We start from the raw sequence: 20127 nt of genomic DNA on the forward strand, positions 1-20127 counted from the left end.
ATTTTTTTCCATTTTACAACCTTTCTTGCCAAAGTTGTTAAGTGAACCACTGCAGTTGATAAGTTAGTAACAGTTGTTAAGTGAATCTCATTTCCCCATTGATTTTGCTAGTCAAAAGGCTGCAAAAGGGAATCACATGACCTTGGGACACAGGAATGGTCGTAAGTATGAACCAATTGTCAAGTACCTGAATTTTGAACATATGATTGTGGGGATACTACAAAGGTTGTTAGTGTGAAAAATGGTCATTAGTCACTTTTTTCAGTGCCGTTGTAGCTTTGAATGATTGATAAATGAACTGTTGGGACTACCTGTACCTATGTCGGGGAATGCGATCAATAAAGCTGGATACCTTTTCATTTTTTAAAATGGTGGGTGAAACATGAAGGAGACCCCATAAAAAGGGCAACTGAGAGGTTATGCACCAGAGACAAATTCTTTGTATGTCTAATCACACTTGGCCAATAAAGAATTCTAATTATTTTGCTACCTCCCACCCCTAGTTACTACCATCGGTTCCATGGTGTTTCCAGGCAAGCAGTAACCACTAATTATATTCTCTATAGGCCCTCATAATACATATTAAAAGACTTGTCTGACTTCCAGGAGATCAGAAGATCACCCAAAACAATTACTTCAAACCACCAGCTCCCTATTCCCACAAGATACCATTTTCTCCTGCTCTATATCTTGCCAAAGAGGGAAGGGCTTATTTCTCTTCAGGGTCATTCTTATCCTGCCTCTTGAATTAATGGTTTAAAAACAGGTTCCTCGAAACATCAAGCAAAGTAGGTCACCTAGTCTCTCTTAGGTTGCTGTTCCACATTGAAAATCAGCTTATTTCCCAAGTTTAATGTAGCCTGCTAATTTTACAACCAACCTGCATATACTAGAAATCCCTCATAGTCAATCCAGTTTTTTTTTCAATTTCAGCAGCAGATATTCAAGCTACAACAGACTCCTAAATACTTTGGCAAGAGAAGACAGCAAGGTGTCTTCCAGAAGTTCTGGATTACAGTTCTCACAATTCCTTATTATATGGCTAGGGCTGAAAGAAATAGAAGTCGAAATCTTCCAGAGTACATCAGGATGAGTTACCAGTTTCGGTTTCTTGTCTCTGACTCATCATCTACCTGATTGTCTTGAAGCACGCCTTCCTGTAACCATGTGTAGCTGCAGTCTCTAACAACAATAGACTCCAGCTCTGCCTCCACAAACTACATTATGGGCTCACACATGATATGAAAGCACAATGTTATTTAAATGCTGTGTCAAATTAACCCCATACATGATGCTGAACAAAAACTGCTCAAATCATGTTATTAAAGTATTTGTATTCCAAGCAGGGAAGAGCACTTTGAGTGTGGTGTAAGCAGCTGACAGTGTAACATAATACTTATGCCAGAATTGGACCCAAGTACTATACATCTCTACACAACGTATTTTGATAAAATATGTTAAGATGTTTTTGCTGTGAAGATTGTTTTTACCGTGTTTGCTATAATAGATAATTCCCTCTCTATTTTTGTGCCAAGTAAAACTGCATGATATCACTATAAATTGGAATTACCACACAGGATTAATCTTTCCTTCTCAACTGCCTCCCACTTCTGTGCCATGGAAAGTTTTTATGAGAAAAGGTTAAGCCTCCCTCATCTTACACATTCTCTATGAAATAAATAAAAAATATAGATAAAAATATATTTGATATACAGAGTCATTTTCAGGTAACTATGTTCTGAAGCAGTTTCTCTATCCCAGGGAATTATTAATAAAGGGGAAGTTTTAAGCTTTTCATTATTTATAGTAGCCAAACATTACACAAAAATTGCTATTTTAGCATATTTAAGATTACTTCAATATTTTAATATCCCATATTTGGGCAATTATGTAAATTAACAGCTGCCAAGTATTTTAGACTTCCTTAAATATTTTATCACTTTTCTTTTTTTCTTATGAACTTTGTAACTTTTTATGAAAATCTGTACAATTTAATTTTAAAAATGTAAAAAATAATAATAGAGATGATTCAGTACCAAAATGTGTTACTCAAGAAATCAAAAAAATAAAATAACCCCTATCAGCTGAGAAAAATTGCTAAAGATGACTCAATATCTCCCTCCCCCCCCCCCGAACTATAGGGGTAGGGGGTGGGGAAGCAAGTCTAAAACAATCTTATGATGTGGTACGATACTATTATGGCTTTTTAAAATATTCAGATTAAACAACCATTAAATTTCTTTTTCTCTAAACTACATAATGGCCAATCCAAAAGAAATGTAGGAAAACAGTTACAGTCGCTGGTCTTTCAATTTTTTCAAAAGCAGTTTTAAGAAAGCACAAACTGGATAAAATTGCCTTTTGTACTCTTTTCTTTGTTGTATCTATTCCTTTTAAGCTGTTATCTACCACAGTAGAGAACACATAAATATTAAATAAAATTACCTAGGTTCTAAAGTAATATGAATAGATAGTTTTATTTTTGTATAACACAATGAACCACACATCAGTCTATCATTGTTTGGTTTATATCCCACAAATAATTCAAGGTGGCAAACATATACAATACAGCTTCCTATGTTCCTGACAACAACCTTGTGAGGTGGGTTGGGCTGAGAATGACTGGCCCAAGGTTACTCAGCTGGCTTTCATTGTTAAGATGGGACCTCAACTCATAGTTTCTTGCTTTCTAGCGTGGCACCCAGAGGTGGATTGCTCCCGGTTCGGCCGAACCAGTAGTAGTGGTGACAGAAGACTCCGCCCACCCACCCAGACGGTTCTGCACATGGCACGAGCGAATCAGTAGTAAAATGTGGAAACCTACACTGCATGGCACCTTAACCACTACACCAAACTGGCTCTCAGTTTGGTTAGTTCTCAATTTGTGTAAACTAGCCAATGTAGTAACTAATTGGGCTAATTTCACTAACCATGATTCACCATGAATATTGGGTCAGCTTGTCATACAAATACAGACTTAGTGTAGGAAAACAGCAGGTAAGCATTTGCATTCCACATCAATCCCTATGGCTTCTTATAAAAGAAATTGAATAGCTAATTATGGGTCTCCAATATCTTATTTGGTTTAGTCCATCAGTGTTAATTATAATCCTGCAGTTCTTTATGTGGCTTTATCCACAGTATTTTATCAGAGGGGGGGGGGGAAACACAAGTCTTCCCTCCTGAAAGTAAAATGCTGTTACTACCTATGAGGCAGAAACAAAGAGAATTCACCATTTGATCACTAGAATCTATCTTGATGGACTTCACGTTTGGAAATTCCAACTGCTGCCCATTACTGCATACATCATACATAGCCTTTTTTCTGACAATACATTGATGTTTATTAATCCCTGTTATTTAAATAATGACTTGTAGCTACTAACGTGGAGTTTGACTTGATGTAAAGGCTTGTGTCTTGCTGTGACTTATATTTTAAATTTTATTTTCTAAACTAACATTTGCACATTTTCTCTATTTATGTGAATATCAAAGGTTTCCGATTGTGCCAGTGGAGAGCAAGGATTTTATTATACCTGCTTCATAAACACTGATTTTCTTTGGGGACCTTCTAAGTCTGTTTGCAGATTTCTAAAATGAAAATAGATTAAGGGGAAAATTATCTTCTTATTTTTCCAAGGCTATTTGAAATGACAAGTTACATTTCCTACAAAATTAAAAATCCTGGACTGGAGCGATAGGATTATTTGCTTTTGTAAAAATAAATTATATATTAAAAAATAATAACTAGATTCTTCTAGACTAGTTATTGCATAGAAGCATACACAATAGAAAATTCAAGCATGTTTTCTATAAAATCAATATATACAAGTTTGCATATTTAAACTTTAAAAAGCTCCATAGGAATCGGGTCACCAATATTTCAAGGAATAGTTTGCACACTTATTTAAAGGGGACCTGATAACTACTTCCAATAATCCTAATCTGAACTGCAAGCTTCCAGTAGTAATATTTTGTACCACAACACATAGCTATAGTGTAAACAAGAATAGTGATTATGTACAAACGCAGCCCCTATATTAACTGAGAAGCTGAAAACACCAAGACCAGATTCTACTCTCCATAAACAAAGTGTAGATATGTACTAAGATTACAGCATATCTGTTATTAATTTCAAGGAATTTATACAGTATTAATACATTTTGTCCTTCAATATACAAGCCATACCAGTAATTTGTAAAAACCAAGCCAATAAAAACTTGTGAAAGGAAGCTAAGAGCTAGAAAAGTTTGTTATGGATCACATCCAGGTAAGAAATTATTAACAACAAAACTGGATTTTTTTTTCGTGAAATTTTATAAAATTGGATGTTATTAATTTTAATTGTTTCTAAAAATATCAAGAGATTTCAAAATAAGTGAATATGATGAAACATAATGAAAATATGCAAGACCAATACTCATAACTTTTATCCAATAAACATTTTGACCCATCTCTGGTAGTACATGATAAAGTCAGAATTTGGAACTACATTCAAATGCTTACAGTATAAGGTAATGCATATAAATATCATGACATTCAGAGGTAACACTGGATATTCAATTAATATTTATCTAGACAAATAGCTTAATGACTCCCAGCTAGATTCACATTTACATCATGTAACCTGATGCATTTCTTTATGCAAAGAACCAAACCTCTTCTATATACTAAGTAAGTATTATGCAATTGAAATAAAGCCAGTTTTGTTTTATAAAGCAAATTGGTAATATTTTACTTGCATGTCAAGTATTATAAAAATTACAACAGGCCACTATGCCTTAATTCTAAACATATTTCCATCTAGCTCACTGATGCAGACTTCATTTATGTCTTCCACATGTTCACATTATATATAGATTCATGTGTATTTTAGATGTACTTATGTACAGACATGTGCGTGCATCAATTTTGTTCCATGATCATACTAATTATATCTTTTGGGAACAAGTGCATAGGAAATATCTTCCACATAATATGGCTTTTCTGCAGCTACTATATTAATGTAACGCAAAAACTTAAATGAGCATATCACATACTTCCTTTTACAGCATAGTCACTAACACAAATGAGGGAACAGTTTTGTTTGAATTATCCCACCTTTTCTCCAGGAACAAGGCTTGATGCTCCTTTCTCCAATTTCTCCCAACCACTTTGTGAGAAAGAATGACCTGAAAGACAATGATTGGCTCAAAGTCATCTAATGACCCTTGGCTGCCCATTTTCCCATAGGGTAACTCTGGTTTAAGTAACATCTAAGGTAAAACATAAAAAGTTACAATCAAACATTAAAACCAAAGACACATGGGGAGAGCGGGGGCAGTGTGTGGGAGTATGAGAGATCTGTTATTACTCAGTCAACTACCACCATTGCACTGTTCCCCCTCTGGGGTACCAAGTCAACTGGTGAGCCAGATCTTTATGCCCTGACGAAAAGATATGAGGATTGGGGCTAACTTCAGATCAGAGCAGGGAGGGGGGCAAGATTTACCAGAGGGCAGGGCAACAGCAGAGAAGGCCCTCCTCCTGGACCCTGCTAGGTGGATTAATAGGGTTGATAGGAACCGCAGCATGCCTCCTCTGCCAACACAAGTAGTACAATCTCAGTGGGGTCAGACAGACCCACAAGTAACTTGGACCCATAAAGTTTCTGGAACTTTACTCGCAAGGAAGCAGAATAAAATGGCAAATCTTATAGCCGCTTTCTCCAATCCCACAGCCTTTGGGATGCTCACCCGGCATGGAGATAATTGGGAAGAGAACTGATATTTGTATCTACATTCATTGCAAAGGACAGGATTGCAAGAGAATAAGCATGCACACAATGGCGAAATCACATAGACAGGAATGCCCTAGCTGCTTAGGAGCCCCCCCCAAAAAAACCCTTCAATGTGAAATTAGGGTCTGGTCAGTGTCAGGCAGCAGTATCAGCCAGCTGGAGGTTCTATTCAATTAGCAATTAAGGTCATAGAGCTCAGCTTGTTAATTCTTTAGGTGCTGCACTGCAAAGAACAGCGGCCCATGAAGAGTTAGCTTCTTTAATGACTCTCTCTAGTGAAAGGAGGGGGGGGGAGAAAAAGGTACGGGATTGATAGTAATGGCAAACACATGACTGAGAGATGTTGATAAAATTGTAAATATGGGCATTGGTCAAAAAATTGCCGTTTCATCATTGTTGTAACTGTAAAAACCCGCTTACTGACATAATTGCTAAACCAGGACTACCTGTATAAATAATCAGTATCGAAGTTGTAAAGGGAGATGAGTAGTTAAGAAATATGAAATATAAATAAATACTTGGTGAGATTCATGCATTCCATATAAATAATATCCTGATTATTAAGTCTGTATGCCACTTGAATCTCAATGACTCTCAGCTTTTTCTTTTACTTCTGCTTTCTTATCTTTGAATAATGTTCTTTATAAAAATTTCTCCAGGAAACTATATGAAAAGACACGACACTTTAGCATATCAAACTGCTGTGTGATCTTCATTTCTATCAGTAAGCTCATGAATAAAGAAATGTTAAACTTTGGAGAACCCAATATTGCTAGAACTAAGCATCTGCGTATTATATAATTGTTTTTATATTATAAAACAGAATTAGAAAGCGGAATTGTTAAATAATGAAAGTGTGTTAACTGGGTGACAGCGTTAAGTTTGTTCTTCTCAGAAGTGATGCTTTTCTGAAGACATTTAAACTCTCATTTGTTTGAAATGGTAGGGTCTATATAGGGCAGTGATAGCTAACCTTTTTGCCATTGCGTGCCAAAAGCGGGAGGGGGGGGACTCATGCATGCATGTGCCCACACCCATACGTGACCCCCTGTGCGACCCCCGCTTTTGGCATGCAATGGCAAAAAGCCATTTTTTGCCCTCCCCAGGCTCCAGACCCTTTCTAGGAGCCTGGGGAAGGTGAAAAATGCCTTCCTTGACCCCTGGAGGCCCTCCTGAGGCTGAAAATGGCCTGTTTGCCAACTTCCGCTTGGACCAAAAGGCTATTTTTCACTCTCTCCCATCTCCAGAGCCTTTCTAAGAGCCTGGGTAAGGCAAAAACAGCCCCCCCCCCGGAGGCTGGAAACTTCTGGTGGGCCCAAAAATCAGCTGGCTGGTGCGCTCATAGGCGCTGGAGCTGAGATCATATGCCTGCCGATATGGCTACATGTGCCACCTGTGGCACGTGTGCCATAGATTCGCTATCACAGTTATAGGGGGTTAGACTAGAAGACCTCCAAGATCCCTTCCAACTCTGTTATTCTGTTATTCATTGAACAGCCCGGCACCACTAAGTTTTTTATTCAGTTTTCCTAAGTGAGAGCACCTAAAATGGTAAACAAGTATGACCTTAAAATATTTCCTTTTATTAATCAAACAAAACTTTAACCAACTTTTTCATAATTCTGTAATTCTTGTTTTGAGATATAATCCTATGCATTTCAGTGAAATTTATTCAAGGGGGGGTCTTCAGAACAGAGTAAGCTGTTTTCTAGATTGATATACTTAATGACTGAAACTTACTAATAAATTGTTAAGCCTAAGCAATTATATTCTTTTAGAATGGAATATTTAGATTTCTTTTAAAAATTATCTATCAGCAATTCAGTAATAAGCAACTTTGGACAACTACCGGTAGGATAACATTGAGACTGAGATCACATTACCACAAAAAGCAAAAACAAACACAAAATACAGACACATTATAAATCTTGGCTTAGAAATGTATGTGATCCATATAGAAAGTGTGTCTGTCTGTCTGTCTATCTGTCTGTCTGACTCTCACACATTCAAAATCCATATGAAGTTTGTGTATAATTTGCAAGTGACATTATTATAACATGTTATGTTATATGGTCAATAGTTTATAATCATGTGTGATAGTTAACCCAAAATATTAAACTATAAGGCAATCTCTGTAGCAGGCATGAACAAGTGGTATTCTAAAAAAAGCTTTACCTCAGAAATGTATCTTTAAAGCCTAAATCAACCTGGCTGAAAATAATTGACAAAAGGTTAATTTCCCAATTTCTTCCTTCTTAATCTACCTCATCTCTCCCCCAAAAGTCTAACAAGATATTAATCTAATTTACTGAATAAAGAATTAAATTTCTATACCACCAAAGCAACCATACATTTCTGTCACTTTACAGTGAGGAATAATAGCAAAGCACTTACAATGTGCAATCAAGAATTGTATCATAATTATCATTCTCTCCTGTTTGGCGTCCCTATTATAATTATTTTTAAGTGTGATTGTTTTATGTATTTGTTTTTTAATTACCATAAATGTTATATGCTGCCCAAAGTCACTTTCATGCAAGATGAGCAGTTATACAAATATGAGAAATAAATAAATTTAAAATCTCTAGAAGGAACCTTTTGAAAACGCGGAAGAGGACAAATTTGGTCTTCCTTCAAAACATTGCTGAAACTCCTCCCACACCATTAAAAAATCTTGAATAAAATGACATATTTTAGAGGTCACAATTGGGCACAATGGAAGAAGCAGATGAAAATCTCTATCTATTAACCTTCTTAAACTAGGTAGGACACATGTTAGGGATAAAATAAAATAACAGTTTACCATTTTATATTCACAGAGCTCATTTCCAGAACCACAAGAGTTAGATTTATTTTTGTACTACAGCTCCCACGTAGAATAATTCTAAAAATACTCCTCTCATCATAGTTATAATATGCAAAAACCACTAACCACATCCCCATTATGTGTTTTTAACAATCGTATTGTTAAAATTACGTTTAGCAATTATACGTTTTACAGTTACAAAGGCACTTAAAATGATGATATATGAAATCCATTTACATGACAACAGAAGGAATCCAAATATGTCACTCCTTTACACAGCAGTCACTGTTGGGGGGGGGGCAGGAGATCACCCTTTTCATATGCCTACATAATGAAAGGGAAACATATGGATGTAAACGAGTCTTTTGATGTAGGGTTGTAAATCATTTCAAGCTTTTGCAATCATAATCTGGTGGCATACATCAAGAGAATCATGTGTATGCAATATAAAGGTCTCTGCAGGAATCCATTTCCTGTATCATATTAAAAGCAATGGCTTGCAAATCTATTGAAGTCTCTGCAAGAATCTATTTCCTGGATCACATTAAAAGCAATGGCTTGCAAATTGAGTGTCCAGTGTCCTTCCCAGGAACAGAGCAAATCCAGAAGAAAGTAACTTGGAAATTCCCCCTTCCCCATAGATCACATTTACTGTAGGTGGGTAAACTAGCAAGGACAAGGCTGCAAGTCTTATTTTTTCCACTTTTAAGCTTGTAATTGTAATGGTGATGCTATTCTGTTCTTCTTCTATTAATAGGCCAATTGGGATCCATTTATTTTATAAATAAATGCTTCAAAGGGAAGAGCTCTTGTTCAAGTGTATTCCTTTCCCCAAATATCCATTTCCATCCTCTTTTCCCACTGCATATAAATCAGTCAGGACCACTGAACAGGGTCAGTTTTCATTTGAGTGTTTGGGATGGAAAGGTTCTTGCACTTCTAAAACTTTGTAGAGTTCCTTTAAATGTATTTATAATGCCTTTTATAGAAGTGATGATGTCATTTTTGCTAGGATTAGTCATTTTAAATTGCACAAAATCAGCATTATAGTATAAACAAGCTGGTAAGTAGATGCCATTCACTCCCACAAACTAAAAATAATGCAGCTGTGAGTTGGGATGAGTGTTCTACGGCTGTATATGCTGATAAATCAATTACCTGCAATACTACTACTGTGCAATAGGAACAATATAGGTCAAAAGAACTGTTGTATCCCCTGGCAATGGAAGGAATAAAGAATTCCTACAAGCAAGTCTTTTTCTACAGATGACAAGAGAATGTACTGCTCCCTGTAATACACAAACTTCTCACAATCATAATAATGGAAATTTCCCAAGGTACCATATGTATAATTATTTGGTTTCAGATTTTCTATACCTGTTATTTCTAGGATGACACCATCTTTTTAAAATATTTAATAGATTATACCCTATTTTTATACTTCCATCAATTCATTTTGTGTTTAGAAAGTTTTCAAAGGCTTTTTAAAGTTCTACATCTGGAAAACATCAAATAAAACCTAGTTTTAAATATTAATATACTTGACTTAACTAGAAAGGGGTTTGCATAATTCAAGAGAAACTTCCCCTAGATGGCATTTTTCCTTAAACACATACACTTCAGTACAGATTCCACAGCTGACTTTAAAATGATGTCCTCCAATTCAGAACTGCTATGGCATTGATTGTACAAGACTCTACAGTTAAAGGCAGAAAATGTCTCTTTCCTAGAGGCAGCGATGGGAAGCAAGCAGTTCTGGAAAAGAACCAAGTATGCTTTGGCCTCTATAGTAGACCTAATTTATCATCATTTGGACATTCCAGTGGTTAGCTAAACCAAGAAAGCAGAACAACTGGTACTTTATGCTGTTGAGCAAAGTAAAGCTGCTATCCTATCAAAGTGATAGACATGCCCTGCACATCAAAAGCAATCTTCACATATAGTCAATTGCCCTCTCATAACAAACAGATTTAAATAAATATCATAACATCCAATTCCTCATTAGTGTTCTTCAAAAACTAGGAAGTTTCATAGTAGTTCTATATCCCAAAACACACGCACATAAATAAAATCAGCTCTTAAAAGGAAATTCTGAAGGATGTAAGATATTGCCTTCATTTCCTTTTGTAATGAAAGCTGGATATTATGCTAGCGTTTCTTTTTAAAGCCACAGACCAAAGTTTATAGCTGACAGACAAATTCTGCAAACAGTTGATAATTCACTGTCTACTCTGCCCCTGATTTTTTTAAAAAATGGAACAGCTAGATAAAGCACATAATGGTTTTGTCTATGTGTTTGTGCATGTGTGTATGTAAGCATCCAATTTGTTAAATTGGATTATCTATCTAGTCTTGGGACTTAAATGCAGAAGAGATAATATTTTAAGTCATATCTGTGTAGAAATATTGAAAAGCCTTTAAGCACCACTGTTTGTGTATGTGCACACATACTATAACAAGCACTATCAAAGCAATGCTAACTTCTTTTGATCCTAGTAAGCAAAATAACCATATTATTAGAAAGAATATTTTAACAAACACGTTAGTAAAGTAGTATGTTTTCCCCAAGCAAAGAACCTTCATCCCAAATATTTATGGGTCATTTTTGTTGTTGTCACAATAGGAAAAATGGGGAAAACTTGAAAAAAGAAAGAAAATCACAATTCCAATTAAAGCTTTTATTTTAGTTCAATGAAGTTTAGAACTAAAGGTTTGATCATTTAGATTTTAATTAAGATGCCATGATTTGGGCAACAATTTGATTTATATATTAAACCATCACTGGGATTCACACATCATCTTAACCCATAATTTGTTTTCAAATAAACCACAATAGACTGAGTTTACACTACACTAAACCAGTACCAAGGAAATTACATGACTCCTCAGTATCATTTACAATGTAATTAGTTTAATAACATGTACATATTTTGAATCAGCATCCAACATAAATTTCAATTAGCAATCATTTGGGAATGTTTCAAGCTAAGTTTCTAAAAACCTTGTTAAATGATGAGCTCAACATTTATCTTTCAAATTCCTTCAAAATGGATTATAGCAGTTTATTATTCAGAGAAGTTCAGTTACCTTGGCTTCTACTATTTTAAAGTGAAATAACTCCATCTGAACACTATTGTTTCATTCCATTGGGGGAGGGGGACGCCTAAAAGCCAAAATGTTAAAGTAGACTTAGTATTGCTTAACAAACAAACAAACAAACAAACAAACCACACCCACCCTGGTTCCCAGAAAGAAGGAAAAAAGATCCCTGAGCCGCTAATGAACATAACACAGCTCTACCCGCTACCATATCTGAGCTGTAAAATCCAGATGACCACAAGATGGGACCATATATAACACATACTCTCTGCTGCCATCCAATTGTACCCCAGATTCTGGAGCCCAAATATGGTAGCTGTAAACTATATTGTAGCATCTCATCTTAAGCACTTCTCTTAAGAGTATCTTCAAGGTGCTCAACCCTGTTTAAAGAGAACCAGATTTAGATAGCACATATGAATAATTTTTCAAATCTCAATTCGTGGAAATTAAGATTTAGTTATTCATCTTTTCCACTTTTATTAATCTTGGGACTTTGGAAACCCTACTGTCAGATACTTTTAATATTAGGCAGTGTCACTCGTATGTACTGCTATCCATATGCAATAGAAGTCAATGGAGTCATAACTATATATGACAGAACGCTTTTAAAAAAGAACCATGAGTATCACCAACAAAACTTCAGTGTTATCTAGGGAAACATTCCATAATAAGTATTAATAGTCGCTGTACCCACAATAACAGTTTCTGAACTGACAGCTAGTCTTAAGAGCTAAAGTATAAACAGAGTCTCCAACTTACTGCTAATCAGGTAGCTTTTGATTAACTATTTTTTCCTTAATATGCTCCCATGAATAATTTGGTCATCATATGAATTTGTAGAGATAGATTAGCATTAAACTATATACAAAATGTTTTAAAGATTCAAGCTATATAACCATGAATGCTGAAAGTTACCAGGATTGATTCACAGTGTTTATTTGCTGTCATAGGATTCCTCCTTATGCCAAGTCAGGCACTGGTTTATCTAGTTTAGCACTGTCAACTCTGTTTGGCAAAGATTGAGAACACTCAACAGGCAAGAACCGAATGTGTTCGGCCAATATGTGGCACAATGTGTTTTGAAAATCCAGCTTGATTAACTGACATATATTGGATAAACTCAAGCAACTGAACTAATTACTATACCTTGGTAAAATTAACTGTGGTAAGTATGTTGAAAAACATAGCCAGTAGCTCTCTGGTATTTCAGGTAAAAACACTTATACAATAATACAATAGCAGAGTTGGAAGGGACCTTGGAGGTCTTCTAGTCCAACCCCCTGCCTAGGCCGGAAACCCTATACCGTTTCAGACAAATGGCTATCCAACATCTTCTTAAAAACTTCCAGTGTTGGGGCATTCACAACTTCCACTGATTAATTGTTCTAACTGTCAGGAAGTTGCTTCTCTCCTTGATTAGCTTCCACCCATTGCTTCTTGTTCTACTCTCAGGTGCCTTGGAAAATAGTTTGACTCCCTCTTCTTTGCGGCAACCCCTGAGATATTGGAACACTGCTATCATGTCTCCCCTAGTCCTTCTTTCTATTAAACTAGACATACCCAGTTCCTGCAACCATTCTTCATATGTTTTAGCCTCCAGTCCCCTAATCATCTTTGTTGCTCTTCTCTGCATTCTTTCTAGAGCCTCCACATCTTTTCTAAATCGTGGTGACCAAAACTGAATGCAGTATTCCAAGTGTGGCCTTACCAAGGCATTATAAAGTGGTATTAACATTTCACGTGATCTTGATTCTATCCCTCTGTTTATGCAGCCTAGAACTGTGTTGGCTTTTTTGGCAGCTGTTGCACACTGCTGGCTCATATTTAAATGGTTGTCCACTAGGACTCCAAGATCCCTTTCAAAGTTACTATTGTTGAGCAAGGTACCACCTATACTGTACCTGTGCATTTCGTTTTTCTTGCCTAAATGTAGAACCTTACTCTTTTCACCATTGAATTTCATTTTATTAGATAGTGCCCAATGTTCAAGTTTGTCAAAATCCTTCTATATCTTTAGCCTATCTTCTGGAGTGTTGGCTATTCCTGTCAGCTTGGTGTCATCTGCAAATTTGATGAGTTCCCCATTTATTCCCTCGTCCAAATCATTGATGAAGATGTTGAAGAGGACTAGGCCCAAAACAGAGCCTTGGGGTACTCCACTGCATACTTCCCTCCATGAAGATGCAGTTCCATTGAGGTCAGCCAGTTACAAATCCATCTGGTGGTGATGCTGTCTAACCCACATTCTTCTACTTTATCTAGTAGTAGGTTATGGTTTACCTTATCAAATGCCTTACTGAAGTCCAAGTAAACTATATTGACAACATTCCTCTGGTCCACTAATTTTGTCACATTATCAAAGAGTGCAATAAGATTAGTCTGGCATGATCTGTTTTTGACAAACCCATGTTGGCTTTTGGCTACTACTATGTTTGCTTCTAGGTGTTCGCTAATTCGTTGCTTGATTATCTTTTCCAGAATCTTTCTTGGTATTGAGATCAAGCTGATAGGTCTGTAGTTTCCTGGATCTGTTCCTTTCCCTTTTTTGAAGATGGGAACCACATCAGCTCTTTTCCAGTCCTCTGGTAGTTCCCCGGTACTCCAGGATCTCTGAAAGATATAGTTCAGTGGTTCTGAGATCTTGTCTGCCAGTTCCTTCAGAACCCTGGGGTGTAATCCATCTGGTCCTGGTGATTTGAACTCGTCTAGGGTAGACAGGTGCTCACTTACCATTTTCTTCCCTATTTCAACTTGTGTTCCTAATCTGATTTTTGTGGTGCTGTTTTTGATAGGCTGGACTGTTTTATCTCTTTGTGTAAAGACAGATGCAAAACATGAGTTAAATGGTTCTGCTTTCTCCCTGTTGCTTGTCACTTTCTTCCAGCAATGGACTAATTGTTCCCTTAACCTTTTTCTTGTTTTTAATATGTTGGAAGAAGCTTTTTTTGTTATTTTTTATTTTTGTGGCAAGCCTTTTTTCATTGTGAGCCTTCGGTTTCCTCACTTCATCTTTACATGCTCGGGCTATCTGCTGATATTCTGCCTTAGTTATGTCCCCCCCTTTCCACTTTTTATACTTATCTTTTTTGTCTTTCAATTTGTCAGAGAGTTCTTTATGCAGCCATGCTGGTTTCTTTTGGGAGCTGTTATTTTTCTTCTTCATTGGTATTGTGCTAGACTGAGCTTTTGTAATCTCATTTTTCAAAATTTCCCAAACTTCTTGAGTTGTTTTCCCCTTGAGGATTCTCATCCATGGAATTCTTCTCAAGCTCTAAGTTTATTGAAATTAGCTCTCTTAAAATCCAAGAGTCTAGTTTCACTTTGTTCTACTACTTGTGTTTGCATAATGTTGAATTCCAATACTGCATTGTCACTTGCCCCCAGGGTTCCTGTGGCTTCAACACCTTCTATCATTTCCTCTCTGTTAGTGAGAATTAAGTCCAATATGGCTGATCCCCTTGTTCCCTTCTCTACTTTTGGGGAAACAAAGTTGTCTCCTAGGTTTGTTAGGAACCTGTTGGATCTTCCACTTGGTGCAGTTTGTTTCCCAGTTGATGTCAGGGTAGTTAAAATCTCCCACTACTATTGTGGTGTGCTTCCTACATACCTTAGTTAGCTGACTAGCAAAAAGTTCATCTACTTCCTCTGCTTGGTTGGGTGGCCTGTAGTATAGACCTATGGCAATGTCATTTCCCCCAACCTTTAATATTGACCCAAATGCATTCAAGATAGTTCCCATCATTGTTGTGCTCTATTTCTGTAGAGAGGTAATTATTTCTTATATATAGTGCAACTCCATCTCCTCTTTTATTTGGCCTATTTCTTTTAAATAATTTAAATCCTTCTAGCTGTATGTTCCATTTGTCGGTTTCATCCCACCAAGTTTCTGTAATGGCAACAATATTGTATCTGCCCAACGGGAAAGCTCCAGGACCAGATAGACTACCGGTGGAATTTTACAGAACATTTGAAGAAACACTGACCTTCCCACTCCTACAAGTCATGAATGAAGTGATGTCTGAGAGCAAAATACCGAAGTCATGGTCAGAAGCGTATATCACACTACTACCCAAGGAAGAGACCGATCTAACACAAATCAAGAATTATAGACCAATCTCCTTATTAAATTCAGACTACAAGCTATTTGCATCTATACTAGCTGAGAGACTTAAAAATATTTAAAGGGCTTCATCCACTCAGATCAAAATGGCTTCTTACCTAAAAGACAAATTAAAGACAATATGAGAATGATTTTGAATACTTTGGAATACTATGAGGCCCATCCTGAAAAGCAAATGGCACTGATGTTCCTCGATGCGCAGAAGGCTTTTGACAATGTGAATTGGCAATTTATGTTTTTGCAACTGGAGCAGATGAATTTTGGCAAGATATTCACTCAAATTATACGAATGATATATCAGAAACAAGCAGCAAAGATAATGGTAAATGGAGAACTAACAGATCCGATCGAAATAAAGAGAGGTACGAGACAAGGCTGCCCACTATCACCACTACTTTTTGTCCTAACACTAGAGGTCTTAAACAGAAAGATCAGAGAAGAAGAAGAAATAAGAGGAATGAAAATTAAGAGAGAAGAGTATAAACTACAAGCGTTTGCAGATGACTTAGTTTTTATTCTTGAAGATCCTTTAGAAACAGCACCCAAATTGCTAGAAAGAATAGAGGAATATGGAGAAGTAGCAGGCTTGAAAATAAACAAAGATAAAACAAAGATCATGATGAAGAACATCCCAGCAACACAAAAGGAAGAGCTGTCAGAAATGTTGCAGATTCAAAATACAAGTAAGGTTAAATATTTGGGGATATACCTATCACCTAGATGTAGCACTCTTAAAGAGGCTAAACGACAAATAGCAATTGATTTGGAGAAATCGGAAAAATTGCACTTATCAATGATGGGAAGAATCTCTACAATTAAAATGAACATTCTACCTAGAATTCTATACCTGTTTCAGACAATCCCAATCAGATTGGGTAAGGACTTCTTTCAAGATCTAAATAAAATAGTTTTGAAATTTATTTGGCAAGGGAAAAAAGCTAGAATAAAACTTAAATTACTACAAGATGCTAGATCTAGAGGAGGATTTGGGCTACCTGATTGGGAGCTATACTATCAAGCAACAAACTTGATGTGGATTAAGGAATGGATATCATTAAAAAACTCTAGATTATTGAATGTAGAAGGTCACGACTTATTGTTGGGATGGCATGCTTTCTTATGGTATAAGGGAACTAAATCACATGGTTATTTTAGAAGACATTATATAAGGGAGGTGTTGCTGTTAAACTGGGAAAAGGTAAAAAGATTACACTATTTGAAAATTCCAGTCTGGATATCAACAACTGAAGCATTTTCATATCCAATAATATATAAAAAGGAACAAACAGTTAGATATATAGAATTATTGAATGCAGCGGGTGAGCTCAAATCTATTCAAGAGTTGAAACAAGAAGGGATGGAAATGAACTGGTATTCATATGTACAGATACAATCTAGATATAATGAAGATAGAAAAATCTGCCCTCTTTTACTTGAATTTCTAATTCACCCTGTTTATTCCTCATACTCTGTGCATTGGTGTATAGACATTTGAGTCCATTTTGATTGACCCTGTGTTTACTGTCTACATAACCTGTGTTATGCCTGACTGCCCCTATTTTTTTGCCACTTGTATGATTCTTGCCCTATGGTAGGACAACAAGGATTGATTTTGACATTACTTACATGTAAAATATGTGCTTAATGAACATTTCTAAAATGGATAAATATAAAACATTTAACCATTAGGAGACAATGGCTGTTGTGACACAATATATTCAGTTATAATATTGTCTGCTTGTTTGTGATTGTCCGTATTATGTTAACTCAGTCACTGCAGTTTGTAAATCAGGGCTTGGCAAGTAGCATGAATGCAAAATAATTCTGGTTCATCCTTCTATCATTAAACAAGTCACAATTTAGTATATAAAGACAGCAACTTAATTCACTCAACACACTTAAAGTAACTGGGGAGGGGAGGTGTGGATAGCTTGTTCAAGTACTGATTGGGCCAAGAGCAATTGTGAGTCAAACTATCCTCTCCCAGTTGATTATGTTATGAAAACTTGAAAATCCAATCATCTATAGGTCACAGTCCAAGTCTGGCTCAAAAAATACTCCATTCCAAAAAAGGGTAACAAGGTAATACCTTCCAAGTCCCAATTGCAGACTATATTCATGATCTTTACTACCTACTGCCCAATGGGGAAAAGGAGGTATTGATAGAATAAAGCCTTGTCAGAGCTTTTCCAACTAAAGTGCTCATCAGTTATGACTCCCAACTGGAGGAAATATTCCTAAAATGGCAACCCTTGAACCAACTACTGCACGGGTGTCAAACTTGCGTCATGTTGCCATCACGTGACGTATCACGACACTTTTTTTTCTCTTCATGAAGCTAGAGTAGGCGTGGCCTGCGCATGACGTATCCAGCCTACAGGCCGCCAGTTTGACACCTCTGATTTTACTGGGACTGTCAGCAAGCAATGCAAAGATTTGTGGCTAAGTGGTTTAGGCATTTTGAGTGAAAGGACCAGCTTGTACTGTATGTTTAAAAAATAGTAAAATGACAAGACTCCCCAGTACACAGTAAAGGCAATCTTTGTCTTTAATAACACACAAATAATGAAAGCATTCAATGAAAATCTGGCAATGTAAAACATAAAAATGAAGCCAGTTTATTAAATACTGTTCTGCTTGCTTCACTGCAGGTCTCTGTTCAGTGCATTGGAATGACATCCCAAAGAGAATAGTTGCAAAGATATAGTTCTACAAATACAGGGATATTTGTGGAACAAGAATTGATTAAAAGGAATTCACATATTACACTAAACAAGCCATGGTTTATTGGAAACAAATGGCTAGGTTCTAACAGCATGCCCTAAGACATGATTTACAATAGATAATGCCTGTACTAACGTAAGCCAAAACCAAACAAACCACATTCTGTCTTAGCACAATATGTTAACACAGCCTTAAAATTATGCTTGACTCAACTTGTTTGAGCAAATAGGCTGTTCAACAATACACAGAAAAGAAAGGTTTTACATAAAACTTACGTTGAAGGAAGTTATACATTAAACCTGGACTAAATCCACAAGTCTTACTGAGAGCACAGGACTATCTTGGACACCTTCCCTTTTGTCCAGATTATCCCTTCTTTCTCCTTACCCTCACTGGGCAACTCTGTTACATTCATCTTTCTAACTGTCAAAAGACAAATAAACCAAGGCAGAAACATGCCACTTGATTCTGTACCTTTCCACTTCTAATTACAGATGACATTTACTTGATAAAGGCCAATTCAAAATAAGTTGTCTATGTTGCAAAACAACATTTAATCTTGAATATTTTCACATACACAGACATCATCATGTGTATGTAGGAGACACAATAAGGACACTGAGAGGAAAAAATAAAATGTGCTTGCCTACTTCTCTGCCAACAATATTATTTTACCTTTTCATACAAAAGCCTATTTGGAACATTTCCATTTGGAAACATCACTATAAGCTTAATCTTCCCTTTTTTTAAATCATACCAGCTGCCTCGATCTTCCTTAAGTCTATTTTTCCAAGATGATCAATATACAACAATATTAACTACCTCCCTCTTTGTCCTATATCCTATTTCCAAATAGAACATATGGAGCATACTCCTGTGATCAATGTTTAACCTGAAAAATAACTTTCTAATGTTAAAACACTTGCTTTCTAATGTCAAGGGGGTTAGGATGACAGTACTGGAGATTACTCAGGGATGACATTAAAAACACTCTGCCTAGGCCTTAGGTACTTTATTCTATGAGAAATGCACAAATTTGAAGTGACCCTGGCTAAACCTTGCTGCCAACTTCTCTTAGAACTGTGCTGTTTCATGATTCTCCTAAACCACCCTAGGAAAATCACACCCACAACTACAACACACCTCCAACAATTAATCCTGGGTCTGTTTTCCCACGCAGGCATGTTGACTTCTATCATTCTCAAACTAAGTTGTAGCATTCCTCCAGCCATGTATAAAAATTGCCACCTGTGAGGTGACACTCAGGAGATGCCTTTGACAATTGGGCACACATGCCACCCAAGAGGAATTCTTTTCTTTCTTTTAACCACTGACCTAGTCCCTATGGACCAGGCGGCCCGTATTCCACCAAACCCAGTTTACCAGGTCTATATGGCTCATCCTCTGGGCGAGATGCCCTTTTTTTCCTCAAATTCCGGAGTCCAGTGTGAACGCCACGTAGTGGTCATTTCGATTTCCTTCGGCGCCGGAGAGGTAAAGATCAAGATTGTATTTGCTTCTAGCTTCGCCGGCCCCGCACCGCCTCTAGGCCCTTGAAAACCTCGGCGTCCATGCCAGCCTCCGGTGCCCACAATG

The 20127-nt window shown here is 36.7% G+C and overlaps 1 protein-coding gene across 8 annotated transcripts in view; it reads right to left on the bottom strand.

The window, feature by feature from the left end:
- Positions 1–20127, bottom strand: part of TANC1 (tetratricopeptide repeat, ankyrin repeat and coiled-coil containing 1) — a 153963-nt gene that overhangs the window by 133212 nt on the left and 624 nt on the right. For 2 of the 8 annotated variants that reach the window (XM_087710208.1, XM_087710190.1), the window contains exon 1: positions 19915–20117. The exons of 5 other annotated variants lie outside the window; for them this stretch is intronic. The gene's annotated coding sequence lies outside the window, so the exon portion shown is untranslated. Of the gene's footprint in view, positions 1–5100; positions 5172–19914; positions 20118–20127 lie in introns of those variants that run through there. One more of the 8 variants, XM_087710185.1, reaches the window with a different exon arrangement.

This window comes from Thamnophis sirtalis, unplaced genomic scaffold (genome assembly GCF_051295495.1).
Source record: "Thamnophis sirtalis isolate CommonGarterSnake01/CBP01778 unplaced genomic scaffold, rThaSir2_p1.2 scaffold_1, whole genome shotgun sequence".
Lineage (NCBI taxonomy): Eukaryota > Metazoa > Chordata > Lepidosauria > Squamata > Natricidae > Thamnophis > Thamnophis sirtalis.